Source organism: Macaca mulatta, chromosome 1 (assembly GCF_049350105.2).
Source record: "Macaca mulatta isolate MMU2019108-1 chromosome 1, T2T-MMU8v2.0, whole genome shotgun sequence".
Taxonomy (NCBI): domain Eukaryota; kingdom Metazoa; phylum Chordata; class Mammalia; order Primates; family Cercopithecidae; genus Macaca; species Macaca mulatta.
In genome coordinates, this window is record NC_133406.1 from 35,017,326 (window position 1) to 35,042,213 (window position 24,888).

General features: G+C 41.9%; 1 long non-coding RNA gene across 1 annotated transcript in view; it reads right to left on the reverse strand.

The window, feature by feature from the left end:
* The window catches only part of LOC106994717 (uncharacterized), a 170,312-nt gene that overhangs the window by 21,814 nt on the left and 123,610 nt on the right, over positions 1 to 24,888 (reverse strand). Inside the window, exon 2 of the long non-coding RNA XR_013416639.1 lies at positions 21,619 to 21,755. This is a non-coding gene — a long non-coding RNA (uncharacterized LOC106994717). The remainder of the gene's footprint in view (positions 1 to 21,618; positions 21,756 to 24,888) is intronic.

Here is a 24,888-nt window from a genome sequence, read left to right on the forward strand (position 1 = left end):
TGTAAATCACGACCTCTAGATTGACAAGGAACTATCCATATGTTGATGATGCTAAAATTTGTATTTCTAATGAGAACTTCTTCCCTTAACTTCGTATTTGCACATTCCCCACTCCACATCTACAACTGGGTAACTCACCAGTATCTAAAAGTGAATATATTTAGAATGCAGCTACTCATCTTTTCCCTTAAATCTGCTCCTCCACCCTATTACTTATCTTGTTCACTGGCACCTCCATTCTTCCAACGGATTACACTTACAGCCTTATTATCATCCTTGTCTTATACTCTATATCCAATCTGCCAGGAAATCCTTTTGACTCTACCTGTAAAATATACCCTAAACTCAGCCTATTTTTACCAAGTCCACTGCTAGTGAGAGGTGACAATGTGCTAGCAGCCCTTGCTCTGGGCGCTGCCTGGGCGTCCACTCTGGGGGCGCTTGAGGAGCCCTTCAGCCCGCCACTGCACTGTGGGAGCCCCTCTCTGTACTGGCCGAGGTTGGAGCCGGCTCCCTCTGCTTGCGGGGAGGTGTGGAGGGAGAGGCACGGGCGGGAACTGGGGCTGCGCGCCTCGCTCACAGGTGGGCGTGGGCTAGGCGGACCCCCCGCACTCGGAGCAGCCGGCCTGCGCTGCCGGCCCAGGGCAGTGAGGGGCTTAGCACCGGGTCAGCAGTTGCGGTGGGTGCAGTGGGTCCCCCAGCAGTGCCGGCTCGCCGGCTCTGCTCGAGTTCTCACCGGGCCTCAGCTGCCTCCCTGCAGTGTAGGGCTCCGGACCTGCAGCCTACCATGCCCCACCCCCACCCCGCGGTGGGCTCCTGCATGGCCCGAGCCTCCAAGCCTACCCCTGCTCCATGGTACCTGGTACTATAGACCCCCCCAAGGGCTGAGGAGTGCAGGCCCAGCTCGGGACTGGCAGGCAGCTCCACCTGTGCAGGATCCACTAGCCAGGTGGGCTCCTGAGTGTGGTGGGGACTTGGGGAACTTTTATGTCTAGCTAAGGGATTGTAAACTCACCAATCAGCACTCTGTGTCTAGCTCAGGGTTTGTAAATACACCAATCAGCACTCTGTCAAAATGGACCAATCAGCTCTCTGTAAAATAGACCAATCAGCTCTGTGTAAAATGGACCAATCAGCAGGATGTGGGTGGGGCCAGATAAAAGAAGAAATGCAGGCTGCGGGAGCTAGCCAGCGGCGACCTGCTTGGGTCCCCCTCTGTAGCGTGGAAGTTTTATTCTTTCACTCTTTACAGTAAATCTGGCTGCTGCTCACTCTTCGGGTCCACGTGGCCTTTAAGAGCTGTAACACTCATCATGAAGGTCTGCAGGTTCCCTCCTGTCAGCGAGACCACAAACCCACCCGAAGGAAAATGCTCCAAACAAATCTGAACGTCTGAAGGAACAAACTCCGGACACAGCAGCTTTAAGAACTGTAACACTCATCGCGAGGGTCCACTGCTTCGTTCTTGAAGTCAGCGAGACCAGGAACCCACCAATTCTGGACACACTAGGACACCAGACTAAGCCACAGTCATCTCTTATGCAGATAATTGCATTCATTTCCTGATTCTGCACAGCCTGCTGTAGTGAAGTCACTAGCCAGAGTGAGTCAGATCATGTCTTCTTTCTGCTCAAACCCTCTAACGTCTTCCCATCTCACCCACTGTAAAAGCCAGCTTCTTTACAGTGGCATACAAGGCCTTCATGATGTTGCCTCCCTGAACTGTGCTCTCGACTCTTTCCAATATAGCCATATGATGGTCTCCTTGCTGTTCTCCAGAGCTTTGCACTTTTAACTTTCTCTGTGATGCTCTTTCCTCAGATACTGAGATGGCCCATTCCTTTACCTCCTCTAGGCGTTTACTCAAAGTTCACCTTTTCTCTGAGGCTTTCCAACCACCCTGGCCACCTCCTCTGCCATATATTTTCCTTTATACCTTATCATCTAACATGCTGACTGTTTTACATATTTGTTTCACTTACTAGCTTTCTCAGTTGCCAAGTTATAAAATCCAGATAAAGTGGAATGTTGTCCATGATATACATTGTCATATTCTTAAGGCCTAGAATGTTACCAGGCACATAGTAGTTGCTCAATGCCTATTTGTTGAATGAATAAGTGAAGAGAATAGAAGTATTATACAGATTAAATGAGATAATACATGCAAAAATTTAGCATAGTGTCTGATGCATAGTAAGTGTTCAAAAAATGATAGCTCAAAATACCCAGCAAGTAAAATCTAAAGCCCTGGTATTCTGAGTCTTAGCTGTGGCTCTATAAACTGCAATTTTACTAATTTTTTCGAGAGGGAGTCTCGCTCTGTCGCCCAGGCTGGAGTGCAGTGGCCGGATCTCAGCTCACTGCAAGCTCTGCCTCCCGGGTTTACGCCATTCTCCTGCCTCAGCCTCCCGAGTAGCCGGGACTACAGGCGCCCGCCACCTCGCCCGGCTAGTTTTTTTTTTTTGTATTTTTTAGTAGAGACGGCGTTTTACCATGTTAGCCAGGATGGTCTCGATCTCCTGACCTCGTGATCCGCCCGTCTCGGCGTCCCAAAGTGCTGGGATTACAGGCTTGAGCCACCGCGCCCAGCCTAATTTTTTCTGATAGCACCTTTTCACTAGGGCTCAAATTAACTCTCTCCCCCCAGTACCTGTGTATTAGTCCATTTTCCCACTGCTATAAAGAACTGCCTGAGACTGAGTAATTTATAAAGGAAAGAGGTTTAATCAACTCACAGTACAATATGGCTGGGGAGGCCTCAGGAAACTTACAATTATGGCAGAAGGTGAAGGGGAAGCAAGGCACCATCTTCAAAGGTGAAAGCAAGAGGAATGAACACAGGGGGAGCTACCACTTATGAAACCATCAGATCTTGTGATAACTCACTATCATGAGAACAGCATGGGGAAACCACCCCCATGATCCAATTACCTCCATCTGGTCTCTCCCTTGACACGTGGGGATTATGGGGATTATAACTCAAGATGAGATTTGGGTGGGAGCACAAAGCCTAGCCCTATCAACCTGGCACACAGAAGATGCTGACTGTGTTTTTATTCAAAGTGAAAGTAAATAAATCTGAATTTGCAGATGACTGGTCAAGTTGTTCCCTCTGGTGTTGATCAGGGTCTAAAGGAAGCTGCTGCTCTGGAGAGTATGTGAGTTTGTGAGATTACACTGGGATGACAGCAGGTCACCTACAGCATTTAAAACCTAGTGGGTACCACAGACATTGGACTGTTAGTTTGGTATACTAACAGTCTGCCCTACAAGTTCTCTCTGTCCAGTCTTTAGGTTTCCTCAGGAAACTCTATTTCCTCTGAGAGTGAAGATCTATTTATATTTACTGCTATCCCAAGAACAATAATAAAAACTATCACAGAAAAAATTGTCTATAGTAAGAACATTTTTTCTTAAACTCACAAAGTAGGCAAGCATGATTCATTCTCCCAATAGAAGAGAGGCCAATGGGTGTGTCTGGAGTTGTTTGGATTCCAGCTTAATTCTCTGCCACTTCACTTACCAAAAGAAAGAAGGATGGTGCATCTATGAATAATATCTCTCTCTTAATGATGCAGAAAAGAGCCAGCAGAGATGCCCCCAATATTATATCCCCAAATTTGAATTCTTACAAAGGCAACTGTTTGGGGCATGCTTTCATTTCTTACTCAGCCTCTACCCCTAACTTGTGTGGGCCATGGCATCTATTCAACATGATATGCATTTATGGACCATCTGTTATTTGCTTTGCACTGGGCCTGAGGGTACAGAGTCCAGACATGATCACAATGGAAGCTCAGTAAATAATAACATGAAACAAACCAATAAATGTTTCAAGGTGATATATGATTAAACATCCAGTAATGTCCTGTGGAAAATATGTGCTGTTACAGTTTATTAGCTATAGGCTCTATAGAAAAAATCACCAAGGAAGGCTTCATGGAAGAGGTAGTGCTTGGTATGTGCCCCACTCCATTCTATGTGCTTTCTTTGCATTAATTCATTTCATCTTTAACTAACTCTTTGAGGCAGGCTAATGTTATGACCTCCATTTTCCAGACGAGGAAATTGAGGCACAGAGAAGTTAAGTAGCTCATCTACCAAGTGTTGGAGCTCATCTACCAACATATTTTTTTCAAAATGTACAAAACAAAACTATTTTTTTCCAAGTTGAAGGCTCTTCCTGGGTTTTCTAACTTGGAAGTCTGGCTTCAGCGCCTTTGGTTTGCTTTTTATCAAGGCACTATCCAGGATCCTCACACCCACTGTCAACAATGAGTACAACCTTCTTTTCTCTGAACATATAAAGATATATATTTGTCAGGGACATCTTAACTTGAGTTAGAGGCTTAAGACAGAAAGGATTTAAATAGTTAAGGAGTTTAAGAAAGAGACTCAGCATAAACACATAGTTAGAAGTGAGCAAGGCTTATGAGTTTAGGGCCCAAATTTTCCATGCATTTTATACAAAAATATATCACTGATGAACGGCCAAACATAAAATCTAGGTACTACATTAGTAATAGCTCAAATGTAAATATTATTGGTAGTAAAAAACAAAACAAAAAAAAGTTATAAAAGATAGTTGGGGCCAACATATTTTTTTCAAAATGTACAAAACAAAACTATTTTTTTCCAAGTTGAAGGCTCTTCCTGGGTTTTCTAATCACTGTTTTCTGATATTTTATTCCTAGTCATGACTCTGATGGCACCTGGTCTTTACAGGTTCATTCTCAACAAGGGAGCCAACAGCTTTCCTTCCTTTACCTGCCATAATAACGTCAGATCACTGAGACATTTTTTTCCCTAATCTCTGAGGATCATATGGGCTTCTTGCTTCATCTACTAAAGCGCAAAGCAGATTTACATTACTGCTCTTCCTGAAGGTCCCTGCAGCCAAACAACTACTCATCACACATTCCCCATCCTCAAGGCCAATAACCTTTACTTCTTCCTCTACCACTGCTTGTCCAGAGCAGGGGCAGAAAGAGGCTCAAGGCTCAGCCCCCTTAAACTTCACTACTTATGACAGACTAGAACATACTTGATATTTTCCAAGGGCTGAGAGATTTACGAACAAAGGTCCTGACATGCTATAATATAAAATAATTGGAGAATTTCTCAAAGAACTAAAAATAGAATTACCATTCAACCCAGAAATCCCATTACTAGGTATATACCCAAAGGAAGATAAAGCATTCTATCAAAAAGACACCTGAACTCACACGTTAATCACAGCACTATTCACAATAGCAAAGGTTTGGAATCAACCTAAATGCCCGTCAATTATGGATGGGATCAAGAAAATGTGGTATATACACACCATGAAATACTACACAGCCATAACAAGAATGAAATTATGTCCTTACAGTAACATGGACACAGCTGGGGGCCATTATCCTAAACAAATTAACACAGAAACAGAAAGGCAAATACTGTGTTTTCTCACTTAGAAGTGTGAGCTAAATATTGAGTACACATGGACATAAAGATGGAAACAATAGACACAAGGTATTCCAAAAGAGAGGACGGGGGAAGGCGGACAAGGGTTGAAAAACTACCTATCAGGTACTATGTTCAGTATTTGGGTGATGGGTTTGATAAAAGCCCAAACCCAGCATCACACGAAATACTCATGTAACAAACCTGCACATGTACCCCTTGAATCTAAATTTTCTTTTTTTTTTAAAAAAAAAAAAAGAACTATCAAAGATAAAAAAGAATTATTTTTTAACAATCCATTTTCTTAGGACTGACAAGTCTCACCTGTTATGTGTGGCAGAGAAATATCATTTTTATTTTCCTGAGGAAAGCTAAATATTTCAGCCTCTCTTGCAGTTAAGTCAGAAGCCATGCAACTAAGTTTTGACCAATGAAAGGCAGATGGAAAAGATATGACTCCCTTCTAGTCCTGGCCCTTAGAAGCATCATGCCAGCATCTTCCAGCCCTTTCTTCTCTTTCCTTTGAAGACATTCATCTCAGCTGGCATTAACGACAAGATGGAAGAATGTCAGATCCCTGAGTCACCTCCTAAAGGACAGCCACCTAGTCCACGTTAGACTATGACATGGGCAATGAATAAACCTTTGTCATGTACAGCCACAAATAATTCAGGGTTTATTTGTTACTTCAGCATAGTATAATCTATCCTCATCAGAGTGTATCCTCTACACTCTGAGGAAAGGATGTCAAATTGTAGGCAGATTATTGTTTTCGTTAACAATAATTGTTGAGCAGCTTCTCTATGCCAGGCACTGTGCGTGACACCAAGCATAATAATATAGATCCTCAGCAAGGATATTTTGATATCCTTGGTATTTTACATTCATTTTACAAATGGGAGAAGCAAGACTGAGAGAGGTGGTGGTGGTGGTGGTGGTGGTGGTGGTGGTGGTGTTTTTTTAAAAAAAAAGAAAGAAAGCTTTTCCAAAGTCAAGCAATTTGTGGTAATTTTTCTGATGCCAGAGTTTGTTATTTCAATGACTTTGTATCTTTTTTCTCATGGTTAAAGATCCCCTCTTCTCATTTTTGGCAAGAAGAGATGACCCCGATTACATTCATTTTTCTTCATGAAAAGCCTGCTATTATTTCTACCAAATTCCGAGTTTTTTGAATACTGCCTCATGACTTGCTCTACAGAGTCACTGAACACGATAGAGATTCCAGCACATTTTGTGTTGTTAATCATTATGGAAGCCTAGTGGGAATTGTCCATCACTCTTAGTCCTTGTTCTGAATGTGAGAGCCTGTCTACATATTTATCTGTGATCCAATTGAAATGAAGATGCTATAAGAAAAGTCACCCAGATGTTTTGGTCCATGTCATCACAGTCACTAAAAATGCTAATTATACCCAAACCAATCTAGATAAAATAAATCTAGTCCACAACATATATCAAGCACTCTCTATGTACAGGACACTGTACAAGCAAAAGGGTTTGATGGTTTACATTTGAGCTCTGGGTCCTCACGAGCCCCATCAAACCTAGCCTCAGGCAAAGAGCATGGTTGGCTTCCAAATCATACACATTTTTTACATCAAAGGGAAAAATCATTTAATCTTTACTTCTAATAAGATAAAAGAAATTAAGATTTTATTCTGGTAGTGGATGACATATATTTATATACAAGTGATTTAAGATCTATAATTACATTTTATAGTCATAGCAACCCTGTGAAATAGCTAAAATGTTTATAATTATCCCCACTTGCCCATGGTACAATTGAGGCACAATGACTTTGCCAAGCTCTCATAGTGGTAGAATTGAGAATGGAGCTATATTCCCCAAATCCTCATGCTGAGCAATCTATACATTTCTTACAAAAGAGCACTTGATATTGGATATAATTGATAGCATCCCATCCCATCCAAATCATGCAGATCAGGAGCAGCAATTCTTCATGAGGAACTAGTACATGTAGGACAAGCTTTTAATATATTTCAACGTTCTATCTACCTCACTTTCTCCTTTCTGACTTATAAGTCCACTGAATCACATAGAGCTGATCCTCTCTGCCTCTTCCCCTGACCTTTTTTCCACCAGTGAACACATTATTCACATTGAAACTTTGCCATTTTATGTGCTCCCATAAGCTATGTATATAAAAACTACAATATATTGTGTCTCCATTTAGAGTAGAGTATTCTAGTCTCATTTTTAGGAAGTAAGCTTCAATTTTCTATAATTAATTATTTCTGATGATATTTCCATAGTGAGCCCCTTGAGGACCGTGAAAGAAAGGTCCAGGCCAGTTATGAACAAGGTGAACGGAGAGGTCATTTGCCAAATAACTTATTTGGAAACCGTAATATTTGGTGTTTCCAACAGAATCCCAATGGGAAATGTAATTCACCCAAATGGCTCAAGTGAAGAGACCTAGATGGAATTAGCTACCAAGGGATGGGCGAGGAAGCTGAGGCACTAAGAGACTGGCAACTGATGAAAACCACTACACTTCCAAGGCAGAAAAGCAAAGGACAAGTGCAGGAATTAGTGTTATCAGAACTCAGTGAAGGCTATAATCAACATCAGGTGTAGTGGCTGTCAGAAACACCGCACCAAAGCAGGGTGAGAGCAAGAGAGAAACGCCATAATCTTTCTCTTCTCCCAACCTCTGATTTTTTGCTGGTGCCTCCCACTGGCCAAATCCAATCGGAGGCCAGTAGGCAAAGGAATACAGGTGATGCAGTCCACACTGGACAGCCTCCCAAGTATAGAGCAAGGCAGGAGAGAAAAGAATGGATCTGGGGCCAGGGTAGAGGTCCGTGGAGATTGGTACAAATGAGGAATAACCACGACATCTGGTTATTCACATGCCATTCTATCTGCAAAAGTGGGAGATGCTTATTATAATAGTGAAACCCCTTTTCAACATTCCACCATCTGACACACACATAAAATACTGGTGTAAAAATGGCTCTGGCCTGAATACACATCAATGTTTTTTAATGTGTTAGTAAATACAGTCGTTAGCTGTTCCAGGAGAGAATTATGCATCATCAACTGACATAAAAGGGAGTGTAATGTCATCTTCAATTGCTGTTAGAAGAAATAGAATGAAATTATGAGCAATTAGGAAAAGAAATATTGTGTCTCTATGGCAGCTCAGGTTTTACTGAAAATCCTGTTGGACTGGTTATGCTAGCTGAAGCAGCCACATAAACGTTTGAGGCCCACGCCCAGGCAAAGGAAAGAGTTATGACCTGGGAGTATGTTTCCATGGTAAAGCTTCAGGGAATTTAATGCCCTGAAGTAGCTTGAAGCACATCAATGGCACAAGGTCAATGAAGAAACCTGTTCCAAACATGAGGAGTGTTTACAAGCCTTCTGTAAATGTGATTTAGAAAACTCTTATCTCAAAGATGCCAATATTTAAGATAACAAATGACTCCTGAGAAAAAGCAAGAGCAGGCCCCTCAAGGGACTCTTTTGCTAAGAAAATACAGATCTGAATCTAAGGGAAGGGGAATTTGGGCTGTGGCTTAGTTCTAAACAAACAGTATCTGTCTTCAGAAGAGGATTTTCAATTTGGGGTTGGCCATATATGGTGACTCTGTAATACCAATCAATTAACTTTCTCCTTGAAAAAGGATCACAGCCCTTCTAATACCCATTTGTTCTGAAATTGGGGAAGGCCTGGTATTGACCTCTGAAATATTGTTGAAACAGAGCTTGAACTCTTTTAAACTATGAAATCAAATACAATCTCTCCACCCTGGCATTCAAGGCCTTAATCTATCTTCTCGAGTTTACCTTCCAGTGTTCCCCTACAAACCATCTGAACTTAATCCCCTCTGTCACTTTGATTTTTTTTTTTCTATCACTAATCTCTATTATCTCTGCTGATCAAAAATCTGTTCATTCTTCAAGACCAACTTCTCTATGGAGCACTTCCTGACTTGCAAACATACTAATTCTTTCATCTTTTATGCGTTTGTAGCATTTGTTAATGTACATGGTACTTACTTTATTCTCCCTCCTATTATAGTCATTTACACTCTTGCTGACTATTCTCTAAAATGTTGGAAATTCCTTGGAGAGAGGGTTCACGCCTCATAATGACTCATGTACTAGGGGTTTGGCCAGAGTGTTGAACTGACTTGATTTGAATGGTATTAGTGAGGATGAAGGAATGAATCAGAGATTCCCTTTAAAGTTCATGAAAACAATCTCAAGATGTTCTATCCCATTGAGTCAAAGATAAAATGGATATTTTCAATATTACCAGAAAAGATGCTTTAGACAAAGGGAACTCAATACTCTAAACTGCCTTATCAGTCTATGAGACAGTTAACTCCAGGAAGGCATTTTATAAGCATTCTTAATACTCTCCAAAAGTGCTTTCACTCATACCCACAGTGCACAATTCTTACATGCTGATAATTTCTAAATATAAGTTTCTAGATAGCACTTATCTCTGAAAATCCAGTCCTATATTACGACTTGTCTCCTAAATACATCCATCTTGATGTCCCAGAGGCATCTCAAATTCAACATGATGCATTTGAAATTCATGATATCCTCATCCCATTTTTCCCTTGCTCCCATCCTCACAATTCCTCTTCGTTCCAAATTCCCCATCTCAGTTAATACATCTTCATCAATTGTGTTGCATCTATCCAGATGCCATCCTGCACTGTCCTGTGCAATCACCTGGGAGGCTGCAGTGAAACAGTAGACCCTGCCCATGTCCCCATGGACACCTGCCTCCAGCTTCTCTCTTCCTTTCCATGCAGGCCTGATACTGTTGTTTGCTCCACCTAATACATTATCTGGTTCCCACCATTTAAAAATCAAATTCAAGTCTTTTAGCATGACACCCAAGGACTGTCATAACCTGGCCCAAATTCCCTTTCCAGCCACACAGTTCCCATGAGTTATTTGTTCTTTGCTTTTCCCCCGAGACTGAATCTTGCTCTGTCACCCAGGCTGGAGTGCAGTGGTGGGATCTCAGCTCACTGCAACCTCCACCTCCTGGGTTCAAACAGTTCTCCTGCCTCAGCCTCCCAAGTACCTGGGATTACAGGCGCATGCCACCACACCCTAATTTTGGTATTTTTGGTAGAGACGGGATTTCATCATGTTGGCCAGGCTGGTCTCGAACTCCTGACCTTGTGATCCGCCCACCTCGGCCTCCCAAAGTGCTGGGATTACAAGTGTGAGCCACCGCGCCCAGCCCCCATGAGTCATATTCTTACAGTATCTTGCATTCTGTCTACAATATTCTCCCTCTTTTCAACCTTGTCCCCAAAATAAATTCTTACACATTGCAGAGACACAGTTTAAATATAACCTCATCTGCACAGCCTTTTTTCAATCCCCTCTCTCCATATCTATCAAAGGAAGTCTTAGACATTGTCTTCTCTATTTGCATGGCTTATTCACTCACTCTCATCTTATTTGGGGACAGTGTTTAAGTGTCATGGACCATGCCAGGCACAGGAAAAAGAGGGATGACTAACAGACTTGCTCCTTGGATACACCTTTGTAATATAATAACATTTAACACAGGTCTATCTCCCCCAATCCCTCCCATCACTGATTATGATCAATAAGACAAGTTTATGTCTTGGTTATTCCTAGATCCTCAGCAGCTATTTATTGTGGTCTAGTCATTTCTTTGTGCCCTTGCCCTATGGTATCTAAAACTTACTTTGGTATTCAGTGGATATGCAATAAGTAGTCACTCAACAAAGCAAGTAGCTAGTTCACTGTGTAATTAATTCCCTAACATCTCAGACAGAAGATGACTTGGTTTTACACAGATTATCTCTTCCTTGCATTTATTAGCAAGACAACTCTACTCTGTTGTCTTCTTGGTACCAAGCAGAGAAAACTGGTTGAGATAAAATTCACTTAGATGCTGTCTCTAGGATAATGCCCCACTTTCCTCATTTCTTCATGAGAGTGAGGCTTAGCACCCCTAACCTGAGTCTCAGTAAGAGGAGGAAGAGGCAGAGGAAATGGAACGGAAAAAAATATCATGCCAGAGACTACAGGTTGCAGAAAACAAGAAAAACACAGAAGCCTCAATGTCCTAGAGGCTAGCACCATGGATCAATGGATTAGGAACTGAAATTAGAATCAAAATACCTGTATTCAAGTTCTAATTGTCTGTTCTCTAATTGGATTACCTCAGTCAAGTCACCTAAACTTCCTGGGCCTCTGTTTTCTTAATCTGTAAAATAGGCATAATGATAGCTATCTTATAGTATTATTGTGGGGATCAAATTAGATTTTGAATATGAAGTATAGTGTGATAATTAAAAAATGGGCTTTGGAGTCTACTAAATATGAGTATACTTATTAATTGTGTGACTGTAGACAGGCTAAAACTCCTTGAGTCATAGTTTGCTTGTAAAATGGGCATTATAAGGGAATGATTTGTGGTATAAAATAATGTATACAAAGTGTTGAGCACAGTACTTGATACAAAGCAGGCACACAACAAATAGTAGTTATTTTATAATGATTAACAAAATATAAAATTCCATACAACTGCAAGGAGTATATCCTTAGGACTGATTGAGAAAGAGGTATCAACACCAGGTGCTCTGCTCGTAAAGTAAAGCATCACTGAGGAAAAATATAAGCATATCCAGAAAATAAAGCTAAAAGCCTGTCTGTCATTAAAACTCAGAAGTAATTGATAAGTGTTTCATGAAGAAAATATTTATAAGAGGCAGGATTAAAAAATGGATGGACTAGGAAACAGAAAGGGCTAACCTGCTACAAAAAAGTATGAACAAGTAACATGGGGTGAGCCAGGTGATAAAGTCGGAGAACAAACAACGCCAGGTTTACATGCAGGTAAGGTGACTGCTAGACCAGGAGCAAGCCCATAAGGGAGCTAAGCCGAGCTCCTGGGAGAAGGACATCCAGGCAGAAGGAATGACATGAACAAAGCTGCTGTGGCATCAAAGCATCAAAGCACTGAGCATGGACCAAGGGAAGATGGATAATCACCTTCCCCAGGGGTGAGCCTGAGTTAGATGTTTCTCTGGCCTATCGTAATCAGAAGTAAAGTGCAAGGAGACTCAGAAAGCCAGGATCTGATCTTTCAGTTCTCCTTGAGAACAAAGCAAAGGAAGAACTGAAAGCATCTATGGGCTTTTATCACCAAATTCCATCACAAAACAGAGGTCTTAGAAGGACAGGATGCACCACCTCCCTCTGCTGATGGTAAAAACAAGGCAAGTCACAGAGCAAATTCCAGCACACTGCAGGGCCTCAGGGTGCAGATGGGCCACCTGTGCACCAATGCTAGATATTGCCGTCAGCCAAAGCCACCTGCAGAGGCCTGCATTTGCTGATTCACCATCTCAGGTGCTCAGCACACACATCCTCAGGGTAACCAAACTCCTGTCAGCAGATGTGCACTGTGCTCAGTGCAGTTCTGCTCAATGTCTTGCTCAAAAAGGAAGGCTGACACCTTGACACATGGGAGGGAGGCAAAAAAAAAAAGAAAGAAGAAAAAGAAAGAAAGGAAGGTGGAGGAAACCATCCCTAGCCTCCAGCCAGTAAGACCCAGAAAGCTCTCGAGAAAAGTCCGGGCTGGGACTCCTTCTCTGCATTTTCTAACACAGGGAAAGAGATGTGGAGCATCATTCCTTTTCTGGCTCCAAGTGCTCAACAACTTTTTCCATATCCCCGTGGCCTCCATCCCAGAGGAAGCATCCCTGGTAGCCACCATGTGAAAAGCCCTAATGCTGAGGAAGAAACTTCATTCCTACTCATTAAATCTTAGGCCTAATGAATTTCCCATTGATCTTACTTCAACTCGGGCATAAAACCCAGGGCTCCGCGCAATACAGTCACTTCTTAAAATATCCTTATAAATCATGGCCAGCATATCCATTAATTACAGCCCAGCCAGGACTCTGGCTGTTAGTTCTGGGTGGCAACTTCATTTATTCCCACATTAAATGCTTTATTTCCATTGAGCTATTTCAGTCTTAGTCCATTACTTAGCCTACCCACCATTAAACCTCTTCAGCCATGTCATCCAAGCAATTTTTTAAAAGGAAGTCCCCCTACCACACTATTTTAAATTTTTAGATAAAATATTCAAGTTATTCTAAAACTTTGTAGTAAACAGGACAATGAAATAAAAACAGGTAAACATTTATTGAGTTTTAATATGTCCCAAATGCTGTATTAAGTACTTTGAATATATTAGCCCATTTAATCCACAAAACAATTCTGTAAGACAAATACTATTATTATTACCCTAATTTTATAAATTGAGGATTGGAAAGATTAAGTAACTGACTTAAAGTTAAGTAGGTAGGTTCATCACTGAAATACAGGTTTATCTGACTCCAAAGCTCAGAGTTTTATTGGCAGAGTTGTAGTGAGGAATTCCAAAATTATAATTGCATACCTTATTAAGCTGTAATATGAAGATATACACTGAAAAACAAATATAGAATTTTGGAATTAAAGAGACCTTTAAAATGATTTAATTCAATTTCCATATTTAGCAGATGAGCCCAGGTCCTTTAGGGGTGAGGCAATGTGCCCAGGGTCATTTAGATAAAATATTCAAACTCGTAGAGGCAGAGCCAAGCCTGGGACCCAGGCCTCCTCACTTCTAGCCACATGCTCTCTCTACTGTGGTCTGCTGCTGTCCAAATGCTCTATTACACTGGAATTTGTTTCCCTCTGGGTACAGATGAGAGAAGAAGGATCTGTAGAGTGGCGTTAAGTGAATTGAATGTTCCTTCTGCAAATGAAAATGAGAAGCTAATTGGATTCCATAATCACTCTCTCCGATTAAAGTCGCCCTCCCTCCCCTGCCGACTTCCGCACCTCTGACGTCCCTTGGTGGTGACCTGCAGCATCCCCTGCTCAGTCTGAATTTGTCTCTTCACACATCTGTTCTGATCACAAAACCCGATTTACTTCATTCTCTAAGCGCCAGCGACTATGGCAGGCCGCATGGGGGTGGAGGCCTGAGATCATGCTTGTTCTAACTGCCGAAAGCTGCAGGCTCTTACTGTTTCACGGTAAAGTTGCGGCTCCGCAGAGGGCACAAACTCAGTATCTCACGGAGGCCAGGCGTGGAACTGAAATAAGGAAGTCAGTAGGCATTACTAGAATCCAGTATCGGGAGTGAAGGCAGAGCCATGGTGATGAACCACAGGGACCACAGGCCTCCTAAAAGAGCTACTGCTCCTCATCTCCAGCCACTGGTTGCTGTGGATTCTCTGAGAAAATAAAATCCACAAGGGTGGGACTTCATCTCATTCCCTGCTGCATTTCCAGTGCATGAAGGGGACCTGGGGCATAGTGGGCATCAATGACTGAGCCTTCCACTTTGAAAACTCTACACTGCATTCTGTACTCAGTGTCCAGGCAGGTACAGCCCCTGACCTATTATGATAGGAGAACAGTATATTTGATTGCTGTAGAATCAGGGGAACTATGTAGGGAGGTTAATTTCAACCACAAGATATGTAAGGCCATACTGAGAGCCACATTCAAGAAAAAGGGAGTGAAGGAGGGTGATGCATGCTCATCACCTTTATCACCAGTAACAGCACTGCCAGCAGGGCACCCTACAAGCTTAGCAAGTGCCATGCAGTGACAAAAAGAGCTCTAGGTGGGCAGATCTGACTCAGGCACTGAGAAGTCATGAGACTTAAAGCAGATCTGGCCTCTCTCTGACCCAGGTTCCCTTTCTTTAAAAGGAAGGGATTGGACCCACAGCCTCTAAGTTCTTTTCAGCTTTAATAGGTTTTGACACACGTTTTGTGACAGGAACACATCCAGGACTCTCCAGAGTCATTAATAAACAATAAAGCAACCACCCACCTTGCCTGGCTGCTGTTTGAGAGACCATGAAGCTCAGCAGGCAAGTGAAAGCATAAAAATCTGGAACTCCAAAGTCTAATGCTACTCTGCATGTTATTCCCATAGCTTGATTTCCCCAGCTTTAAGATCAGAGTAGCAATAGCCATCTAGACCCATCGAGGCATCATAAAAAGATTTAAATGCATATGCATGTCTGAAGTGATAGATTTGATATGTGGGTATGCATATAAACCTAGCCCAGCTAATTGTCATTTGTGGATTTAATTCCTCATGCACCCATTCACGCTTGTAATTTTCTTATTCCATTCTCACCAACACAGACACTATTTACAGTACATGTTGTCCCTAAGGAAGAGACCCAGTTCTGTCCTCTTCTCTTATTCTATTCCACAGGCAATTTCTATACACATGTGTGTGCGTGCATGCATGCAGGTGTGATTGTAAGTCACTTTGTAAAATGTCAAGTGTAATCTAGCCACTCATTATTAACACCTAGCTCTGCATTTCTGGGTAAATAACTAATTGCCACTTTTCTTGTGTCATCTCCTCCTGCCTGTGTTGTCACTTTGGTACTTCAAGGGATCAAAATGTGGAAACTTTCAGTTCTTTAAAAATGTTATCTTCAAAGGAAAAATTCTGCGACTGACTTGAATTGACATAATTGGCTCCATATCATTATTTTTTCCCTACACACGTTTTAAATTTAAAAATGCAATTTGTTCTTGTTTTTTATTTCTGGCATCACACATAATAATTGGTTATAATTGGGAATAAATTGCTTCTAGGAATGAATAAAGCATCCAATTGTGTTAAAAAGAAATGTGTCATTAATGTCAAGACATCCAAGAGTAACTTACTTATTTGCATTCAGTCCAGAAACCAGGGCTGAGATCCATTTGGAATAGGGCTTTCAAGGAGGAAAGATAAAGCATAGGCCAGGCATCTGAAGGCTCAGATTCTAGGACTTATGCGGCAACATGAGACCTGGCTAAAATGAAATCCAGTGTCTAGGTTTTTATTTTCTCTATTAAAAAGTAGGCTAAACTAGAAGCCCTATCAATGGCAGTAATTTGTGACACAGAAAACTCTAGAAATATCTGAATGAGCCCAAAACACCTTCTGCCTGGAAAGCAGGAATATTATAGCCATAGGTGTTGAAACAGATGCACAATGGATCGAAGCACAAGTGAGTGAAATTGTTTACCATTATGCATACTGTAGGAGAAAAACATTCTGGGAGTTGAACCTGAGCCTATCGGGCCTAAGAATGAGGACAGATGAGAAGAGATAGGACTGAGAGACAGACAACCCAGGCATCCACAGGTGATGTTGTGAGTGAAATATCAATATTTCCTCCTGTACCTGTGTGCTCCATAAATCCCTAGCTAATAAGGTGCCTATGATAGAGGTGCTCTTTAATAACTACTAGGGTGTAATAACTGATGGTATAGCCAGCTGGTTGCTGTGATCAGATATAAATTAAATCATCTTTATTGTTTTATGTTTCCTCCAACTCCCTGCCCCCCACCCAGTCCAACTACCTTTTCAGTCTCTCTTATCCAATCCTGAGAGAAGAATTTTTCTGCATCACTTATCAAATGACAAGAGCTGGAGGGAAAGAGAGAGGAAAGATGATGAGAAACGAGTCCTAAATGATTATTGGTTCCTTGAGCCAAAGATCAGTCTCTTCTTTTACAAAAAAAAAAAAAAAAAAAAAAAAAAGCTGGATAATTACTTCATTCCTGTACTTTCCTGCACCACAGATCTACCAATGACTAAGCATTTTTCATTTAAGAAGCATGGTTTGAGGGCTTCTGGTGGGCCAGGCCCTGTGCTGGACAAGATACAAGATGACTAGGACAAGTCATTCTTCTTGAGGTCATTGCCTCAAGAAGTTCACAGTCAGGGTGGAGGTGGGGAAGGCAGGCAGACACACACAGGCATGGATGAGGGGTAATAATTGCCACTGTGGAGATATTAATGGAGAATAAATGGGGGTGAGATAAATGCAATCCCAGTGGGAAAAAACCAGCACAGTTCTGTAGAAGCAAATGGAAAAAAGCCTCCTTTTAAAGGTAAGACGCACCCTAAATCCCTTTCTCTTCTGAAAACAAGGACAGTGTCAAAGAAGATGTGAACTAACCGATTAGGATAAAACGAGGCAGGCAAAGCCTGTCCTTCAATACTTCCTGTGCCTCTATCACTCTGTCTGCCCTGAAACAAAGGGTCCAGTTAGCAGTTAAGTGCCTTAAAGCAATGAAAAAATCCTGGGTGAGCTGCCCCCAAGTCCTTACCCAGTGAACACCTATCTTTCATTCAGTCCCATGCCAAATAATTCCTGAGTGACTGCTAGGTGCCAGGCAATCGGCCGGGAGCTGAGGACGAAGATATGTGCAAGTCTCAAACCCCGCCTTTGAGGTGGCAACCTAATCAGGCAACAAAAGCCAAAATTGACAAATGGGATCTAATTAAACTAAAGAGCTTCTGTACAGCAAAAGAAACTACCATCAGAGTGAACAGGCAACCTACAGAATGGGAGAAAAATTTTGCAATCTACTCATCTGACAAAGGGCTAATATCCAGAACCTACAAAGAACTCAAAAAAATTTACAAGAAAAAAACAACCCCATCGAAAAGTGGGCAAAGGATATGAACAGACAGTTCTCAAAAGAAGACATTCATACAGCCAACAGACACATGAAAAAATGCTCATCATCACTGGCCATCAGAGAAATGCAAATCAAAACCACAATGAGATACCATCTCACACCAGTTAGAATGGCAGTCATTAAAAAGTCAGGAAACAACAGGTGCTGGAGAGGATGTGGAGAAATAGGAACACTTGTACACTGTTGGAGGGATTGTAAACTAGTTCAACCATTATGGAAAACAGTATGGCGATTCCTCAAGGATCTAGAACTAGAAGTACCATATGACCCAGCCATCCCATTACTGGGTATATACCCAAAGGATTATAAATCATGCTGCTATAAAAACACATGCACACGTATGTTTATTGTGGTACTATTCACAATAGCAAGATTTGGAATCAACCCAAATGTCCATCAGTGACAGACTGGATTAAGAAAATGTGGCACATATACACCATGGAATACTATGCAGCCATAAAAAAGGATGAGTTTGTGTCCTTTGTAGGGACATGGATGCAGCTGGAAACCATCATTCTCAGCAAACTATCACAAGAACAGAAAACCAAACACCGCATGTTCTCACTCATAGGTGGGAACTGAACAATGAGATCACTTGGACTCGGGAAGGGGAACATCACACACCAGGGCCTATCACGGCGAGGGGGGAGAGGGGAGGGATGGCATTGGGAGTTATACCTGATGTAAATGATGAGTTGATGGGTGCTGACGAGTTGATGGGTGCAGCACGCCAACATGGCACAGGTATACATATGTAACAAACCTGCACATTATCCACATGTACCCTAGAACTTAAAGTATAATTAAAAAAAAAAAAAAAGAAAGAAAAAAGAAAACTGACAAGTGAAAAACAGTAAAGCCAACCACTGAGGGAGGAATGTGATTAGGGCCTGAATGCTGGCACCAAACTGCCTGGATCCATGATCCTGGCTCTGCCACTTACTAGCTGGATGATCTTGAGCAAGTTACTCTTCCTCTATGCCTCAGTTCCTCACCTGTATAATGAGGATAGCAATAGTACCTACCTTGCAGGGCTATTGGGAAGAGTAAATAGGGAACAAGGGACTAAGGGCTGTTAGGGCTATTCAAGCAGTATTATTAATGATATTAACATAGCATGTATTATTAATACTACAGTACTAGTACTTGAACTAGAAACAATGTGCATTGCAGGCACAGAGAAAGGAGTACTATGGCTTGGTGATAAGGATGCTTCCCAGAGGAAGTGGCATTTAGATTCACCAACAAGGAAATCTTTGCATTCTTTGTCCATAGGCACCTACCCAGGAGCCAGGCACATGTCACTATTGGGATACAATAGTATTGGGATACAATAGAGAAAAAGACCCAACAAAGAGAGAGGAGAGGTTGGGCTAAGGGTGATTCAGGGATGGCTTATTTAAGCAGGAGATGTGTTTCTGAGTAGTTAACATGTGGCAAAATCCTACATGAAGGCACCAGAAAAGCTTGCTACCTAAATAAATGTTGGCAAGACAGTCTCCTGCATGCAGTCTTTGCACCTCCCAGTAGCCACATAAGAATGTGTCTTGGATCTGGAACCCTTCCTTACCAGGAGATAAAGAGCTCACACAGCCTGTGCAAGCATTATTACCTTGTATGGGAATAGCTTTCACTGTTTCAAGCTCAATATATGCTTCTTTGTTCTGCTTATGCATGTAAGTCAATGGCCCTCAGGCATGCCCCCAGGTTTCAGTATTTCAGAGTACACATGGAAGGGGTACATGTCCTCCTATTAAGATTGTGAGGACAGCTCATGACCCAATTGCCCCAGTTAGGCTGCTAGGGGGATCCACTATCCATGGGGGACCAACACATACTATTGGAGCTGATCTTGTTCTTTCTCTTCTCTATGTGATTAAAGCATTGTTCCATCCATGCTTGACTGTATTATGTTTCCTTGGTGACTACAATACCAAGAAGCAGCGGGTAAAAGTATTTGAACTTCTATTCCTGGTAGCCAACATCATGGTGATCTTTGCTACCTTCCACGTATTAACAGTTGGAGTCCTGACCTAGCATTGGTAACGTACACGGTGTTCTGCCCAACAAGAAGCCTTCTTAATCTTGCCTAGAGTGAATTACTACCTAGAAAGCCATCTTTATTTGTACATACACATTTTAACTATTTATTTTTATTTAATTATACAGACTTGTGGCTATTTGACCTTGGGCAAGTTACTAAACCTCTCAATATTTCTGTTTTTAAAAAATTTGTAATATGGGGATAATAACAGTATCTTCTTAAGATGGTTCAGATTTTAAGAAGTCTATTCTCATAAAATATTTGTCAAAATGACAAAATAATGAGTATGCAATAACTGATGGCTACTATATTAACATGATGATGGTGATGGTGGTAATGAGGGTAGTGATGGCAAGAATATGGATACACAAGGCCATAAATGGGTTATAAAATGCCATTTTACTCATTTTAGCTCTTTCAAGGGTTTTGCATCTCTAACAACTGTAATCTTTCCATTCAGTTTAATATTCTCTGAAGGCTGGCAGTGCCTCTTTTCAAAGAAATGCAGATTGGACTCATTGTTGATTATGTTAAATCCTACATGGGTAAAAATTTGAGGGAGAAACAGACATGCTTGTTCACTCGGAATCCTTAAAATGTCTGGCTCTAGCTCCCCACTCATGAACTGCAGCGCAGCAGACAAGGGCAAACAGCAAAGTGATCTGGATGTGATCAGGTGGGACCATAAATCATGGTGAGGGCTGAAATTGAATCAAACTGGGGCACCTGTGCACACTATTTCAAAATGCAAGCAATATGGAAAACACAGTCTTGTAAAATAAAACAAGTTGCTGGCCACTGGGCAACAATTTATTCCTCCCCTCCCTTGGGGCTTGGGCTGCTTCCTGGCTCCCAAGAACAATTCAGAGGCTCATGCTAACATTTCACTATAGATCTTACAACGTACAGAAGTTTTCCTAGCCAACCCTTCCAACAAGAAAAGACAGTGAATTCCTGTGCAGAAAGGTAATTTAGGGAAAACAGGTGAAGTTGAGCTGGGAGATGAGTGGGCAGCAGAGGCCAGGGTTTGACTCTCTGAATAGGTGCCTGCCTAATATCTGGTAATAATTTTCAGGGTTCCAGGACTCTGATAATCCTCCCTAATGCTTCTATACCCTCTGTCACAAAACAAAACCCCACCCCAAAAGAGATAACCTCTAGACAAATTAATGTGAGCACATTTATCGTTTCCTAATTGAGAACCAGTATTGATGGTTCATGGGGCAGGAAGGGAGACAGGTTCACTGTACTGCACTGAATCGTTGAAAGTCAGGAGTGCTGGGAGAGATGCACAGCAGGAACAGGGGAGTAGGCAGACACAGCAGAGGGCAACAGGGCTACTGAGAACATTTACCTATTCTTAGTTTAAGTACGGCTGGCCCTGGCCCTGGCCCAGGCCCCAAAGAAGGCAGAGGATTAGAAGAGAAGGGGACAGGAAGGGGAAGTAAGGGTGAGGAGAGACACGCAGACTTCCAAGCTGCAATCTGTGCAGAGGTTTTCTCCCCACTCTTCCCCTCCCCCATTAAACATATGCAAATAGCAATGGTAATAAACTCAGATAATGATAGAGTCAGCATTTAAACTCACCATAGAATGCACAAATTACAGAGGAGGTTGTTACAGATGCAAAGGCTGGATGCTTTATTGCTGGGTGAGAGGGTATTCTGAATTGCAGGTGTTAACTGGATATCTCAGGCCAGGCAGAGAGTCTGATAGGAGGCTTCCTACAAGAAAAAGGAGTCTAAAATCAGGTTATGCTGCTGATGAACATGAAATTTGTCCTAAGTATGTTCAGTGGGTCTTTGTCCCAGCAGGACAAAGCAGCTGGGACTTCCCCTTTGTGACACATTCACTTACTCACATCACTCCAGCTTCACAGGTCCCCTCCCTGTTCCTGGAAGCTGCCAGGCATCCTCTTCCTCTGCACTGGATGTTTTCTCTGCCTGCGTCTTTCTTCCTCTAGACAGGCATGTGTTCACTCTTTCACCTTGTTCGGGTCTTTGCCCAAAGATCCCTTTCCCAATGAGGCTTACACTAACTACCCAATTTATAATTAAAATTCTCCATGCCTCCTTACACTTGTTCTTTTTTCTTGTCAGTAGTATTTATCATCTTCTAACATACTATATAATGTACACTTTGCTATATACATTATTTATTAGGCTTAATGTTTATTATCTGTCTCTTTTTACTAGAATATAAACTCCATGAGAGTAGAGAAATTTTATCTTTTGTGTTTCTCCTCCACACACACATCCAAAGTATCCCAAGTGCCTAGAACAGAGTCTAGTACATAATATTAATAGGTACTTATTAATTAAATGTTTGCTGAGAACATGATTCAAAGCAGCCTCCTTAGAAAAAGAACCTTCCTCTCAATAGAGGTAACTGAAGCTTCCAAGATGATTGTAACATATTGGACTCACTCCTTTCACAAAGCTATAGTTTGTTATTGACTTGGGATGGAATACCTTTATGAATTAGTGCAACACATATAGTTGTGAAGCGTATCACCTCCCAAATAAAAGGGACCAGAGAAGCCCAGGGGCCTGGGGCAAACACACATTGGTTTGATTTCTCTTGTGCTCACATAAAGACCTACTTAGAAAGTCATTATGGATTATGACGTTTAGAACTTTGAATGAACTTGCATCCCATCCAATTATCTTATTTTACAAATAAGACATGGAGAGACTAAATGGCTTGTCCAGGCTCACACACCCAGTTACTGGGAATAGTGAAATCAAACCCTATTTCTGTTAATTCATTGTCCAGTATGTACCTTTTTCCCCATGTTGTCCCTTGTGCAGTTTTGCTACCCTAGGTTTGTATCTAGATGTCTCATGCAGCACTTTCTGAGCATTACTTTTTTGAGAGGGAGTCTCACTCTGTCGCCCAGGCTGGAGTGCAGTGGCACGATCTTGGCTCACTGCAAGCTCCGCCTCCCAGGTTCACACCATTCTCCTGCCTCAGCCTCGGGACTACAGGTGCCCACCACCACGCCCGGCTAATTTTTTGTATTTTTAGTAGAGACGGGGTTTCACTGTGTTAGCCAGGATGGTCTCGATCTCCTGACCTCGTGATCTGCCCGCCTTGGCCTCCCAAAGTACTGGGATTACAGGCGTGTGCCACCGCGCCCGGCCTGAGGAGTTACTTTTTAAGAGCTCTGCTGGAAATCCATTTTTTAATAGCACCAGGGGAAATCTCTGTTTCAGCACCTCTCCCTAATGGACAGCAGCCAATCCAGCTTATTCTAGCCAGTCTATGCTTTACAGAACATTTTATTCCTTTCATTTCTATTTATAGGATTGGCTCATACCATCCTTTGCCTTCAAAAGAGCCTTTTCGGAGGGTTTGATGATCCATGACCATTTCTCAGTAACTTGCATGTCTAGTAGTCTAGACAGGTTTTGCAGTTTGTGGACATTATAGTAGAAATGCCCAAAGAAAATTCTGAGAAGTACTAATTCTTGGGAGCCTAATAAACATGTTGCTATTAAATAAACATATATATATATATGTACTTAAATAAGTGTAAATAACTTTCCTTTAGCACCTATTAAAAAGTGCATTACAAATTTCCAAGAAAGGTGTGTAGTATGCATCATTTCTCAATCTCAATTGACCATGAAGTCTTTTATTGTGCAGCATCTCATAGATCTAATGAGAATGTATTTGGGAAATGTTTCTCTACAAGGCCAAAATATCTAAGGGCAGGAGAAAAAGACTTATGGGTAGCATTGGAGAAGCAAAGCAGAAGATAAATACAAAACACATTGGCAAGCTTTGGAATCAAAGAATAGTGCAGGTGAGGCTATAGCAGAGGCAAAACTTAGGATAAAAATTCACAAGATCTTTCAAAAGAAGAGGTCCCTCTCCTAGATCTGTAAAGTAGAACTTCCCCATAAGATGCCCAGTCACTTATTAGCAAGACCCAAGCCTCCGAAATTCTAAATACAAATCACCAAGGAGCTGAAATCCACCCCTAAGCCTCTGGTTTTAGCAACTTACTTATTTCCAGAAGAATTGTCTTGCCTATAGTAACAACTCACTATCTGAAGATCCTAAGTCATTGAGCTAAACGCAAAAGCCTTTTGTTAAAAATCACACTCAACTAGATATTGAGGTTTATTACACACTTTCTCCAATTTTCCTTCCTCCTTTATGTAATCTCAGCTGGGCTGATTTGCCTGCATTTTTTCCAGTGGAATCTTCTTATTACTCCCAAGACGCAACAGAGAATCACCAACCCTGTGCAGAGAGGCACATGGCTGCATCTGGATTAGAAAAGTGGGGCTATTTATATTCAAATCAAAGGCATATTTTAGCATAACACTTGCAGGATATCTTCAAAGAGAATGAAACAAGAGAAAATGCAGTTCCTTTTTCATTCTCCTTTACCGTATTATTTGCCCCAATGTATGCTTGTCACATGGCCTTGAAGCAGTATGATCTTATAATGATAGGCCCTGTTGGCACAAAGAAGAAGAAATCCAGCTGCACTGGGGGTTTCAGGGGATGTCTTAGACAGCTGGTCCAGCCCTCACCCCTGCGTGTTTCAGGGAAAAGGATCAGGATATTGCTAATCTTGCTTGCATATAATTTCTTCCAGTGCTAAACCTGACTCTGGGTCATGACCATTCAGAATCTCTTGCCTCCCTAACAACCAGAGAGCCAGAAAACCTTGGACAATGCCAAAAGTAAACAAACCTGAGGCCACCGAAGTCTTTGATTCCATTTCAGCTGGGAGACCCTCCAAGTTTATGCTCAAAATGAGCACACTGTGGCCTTCTAGCCCAGTTGTAAGAAACAGCCAAACAGTCTGCCTCTTTCTGCAGCTTTAATGAACCCCCATGC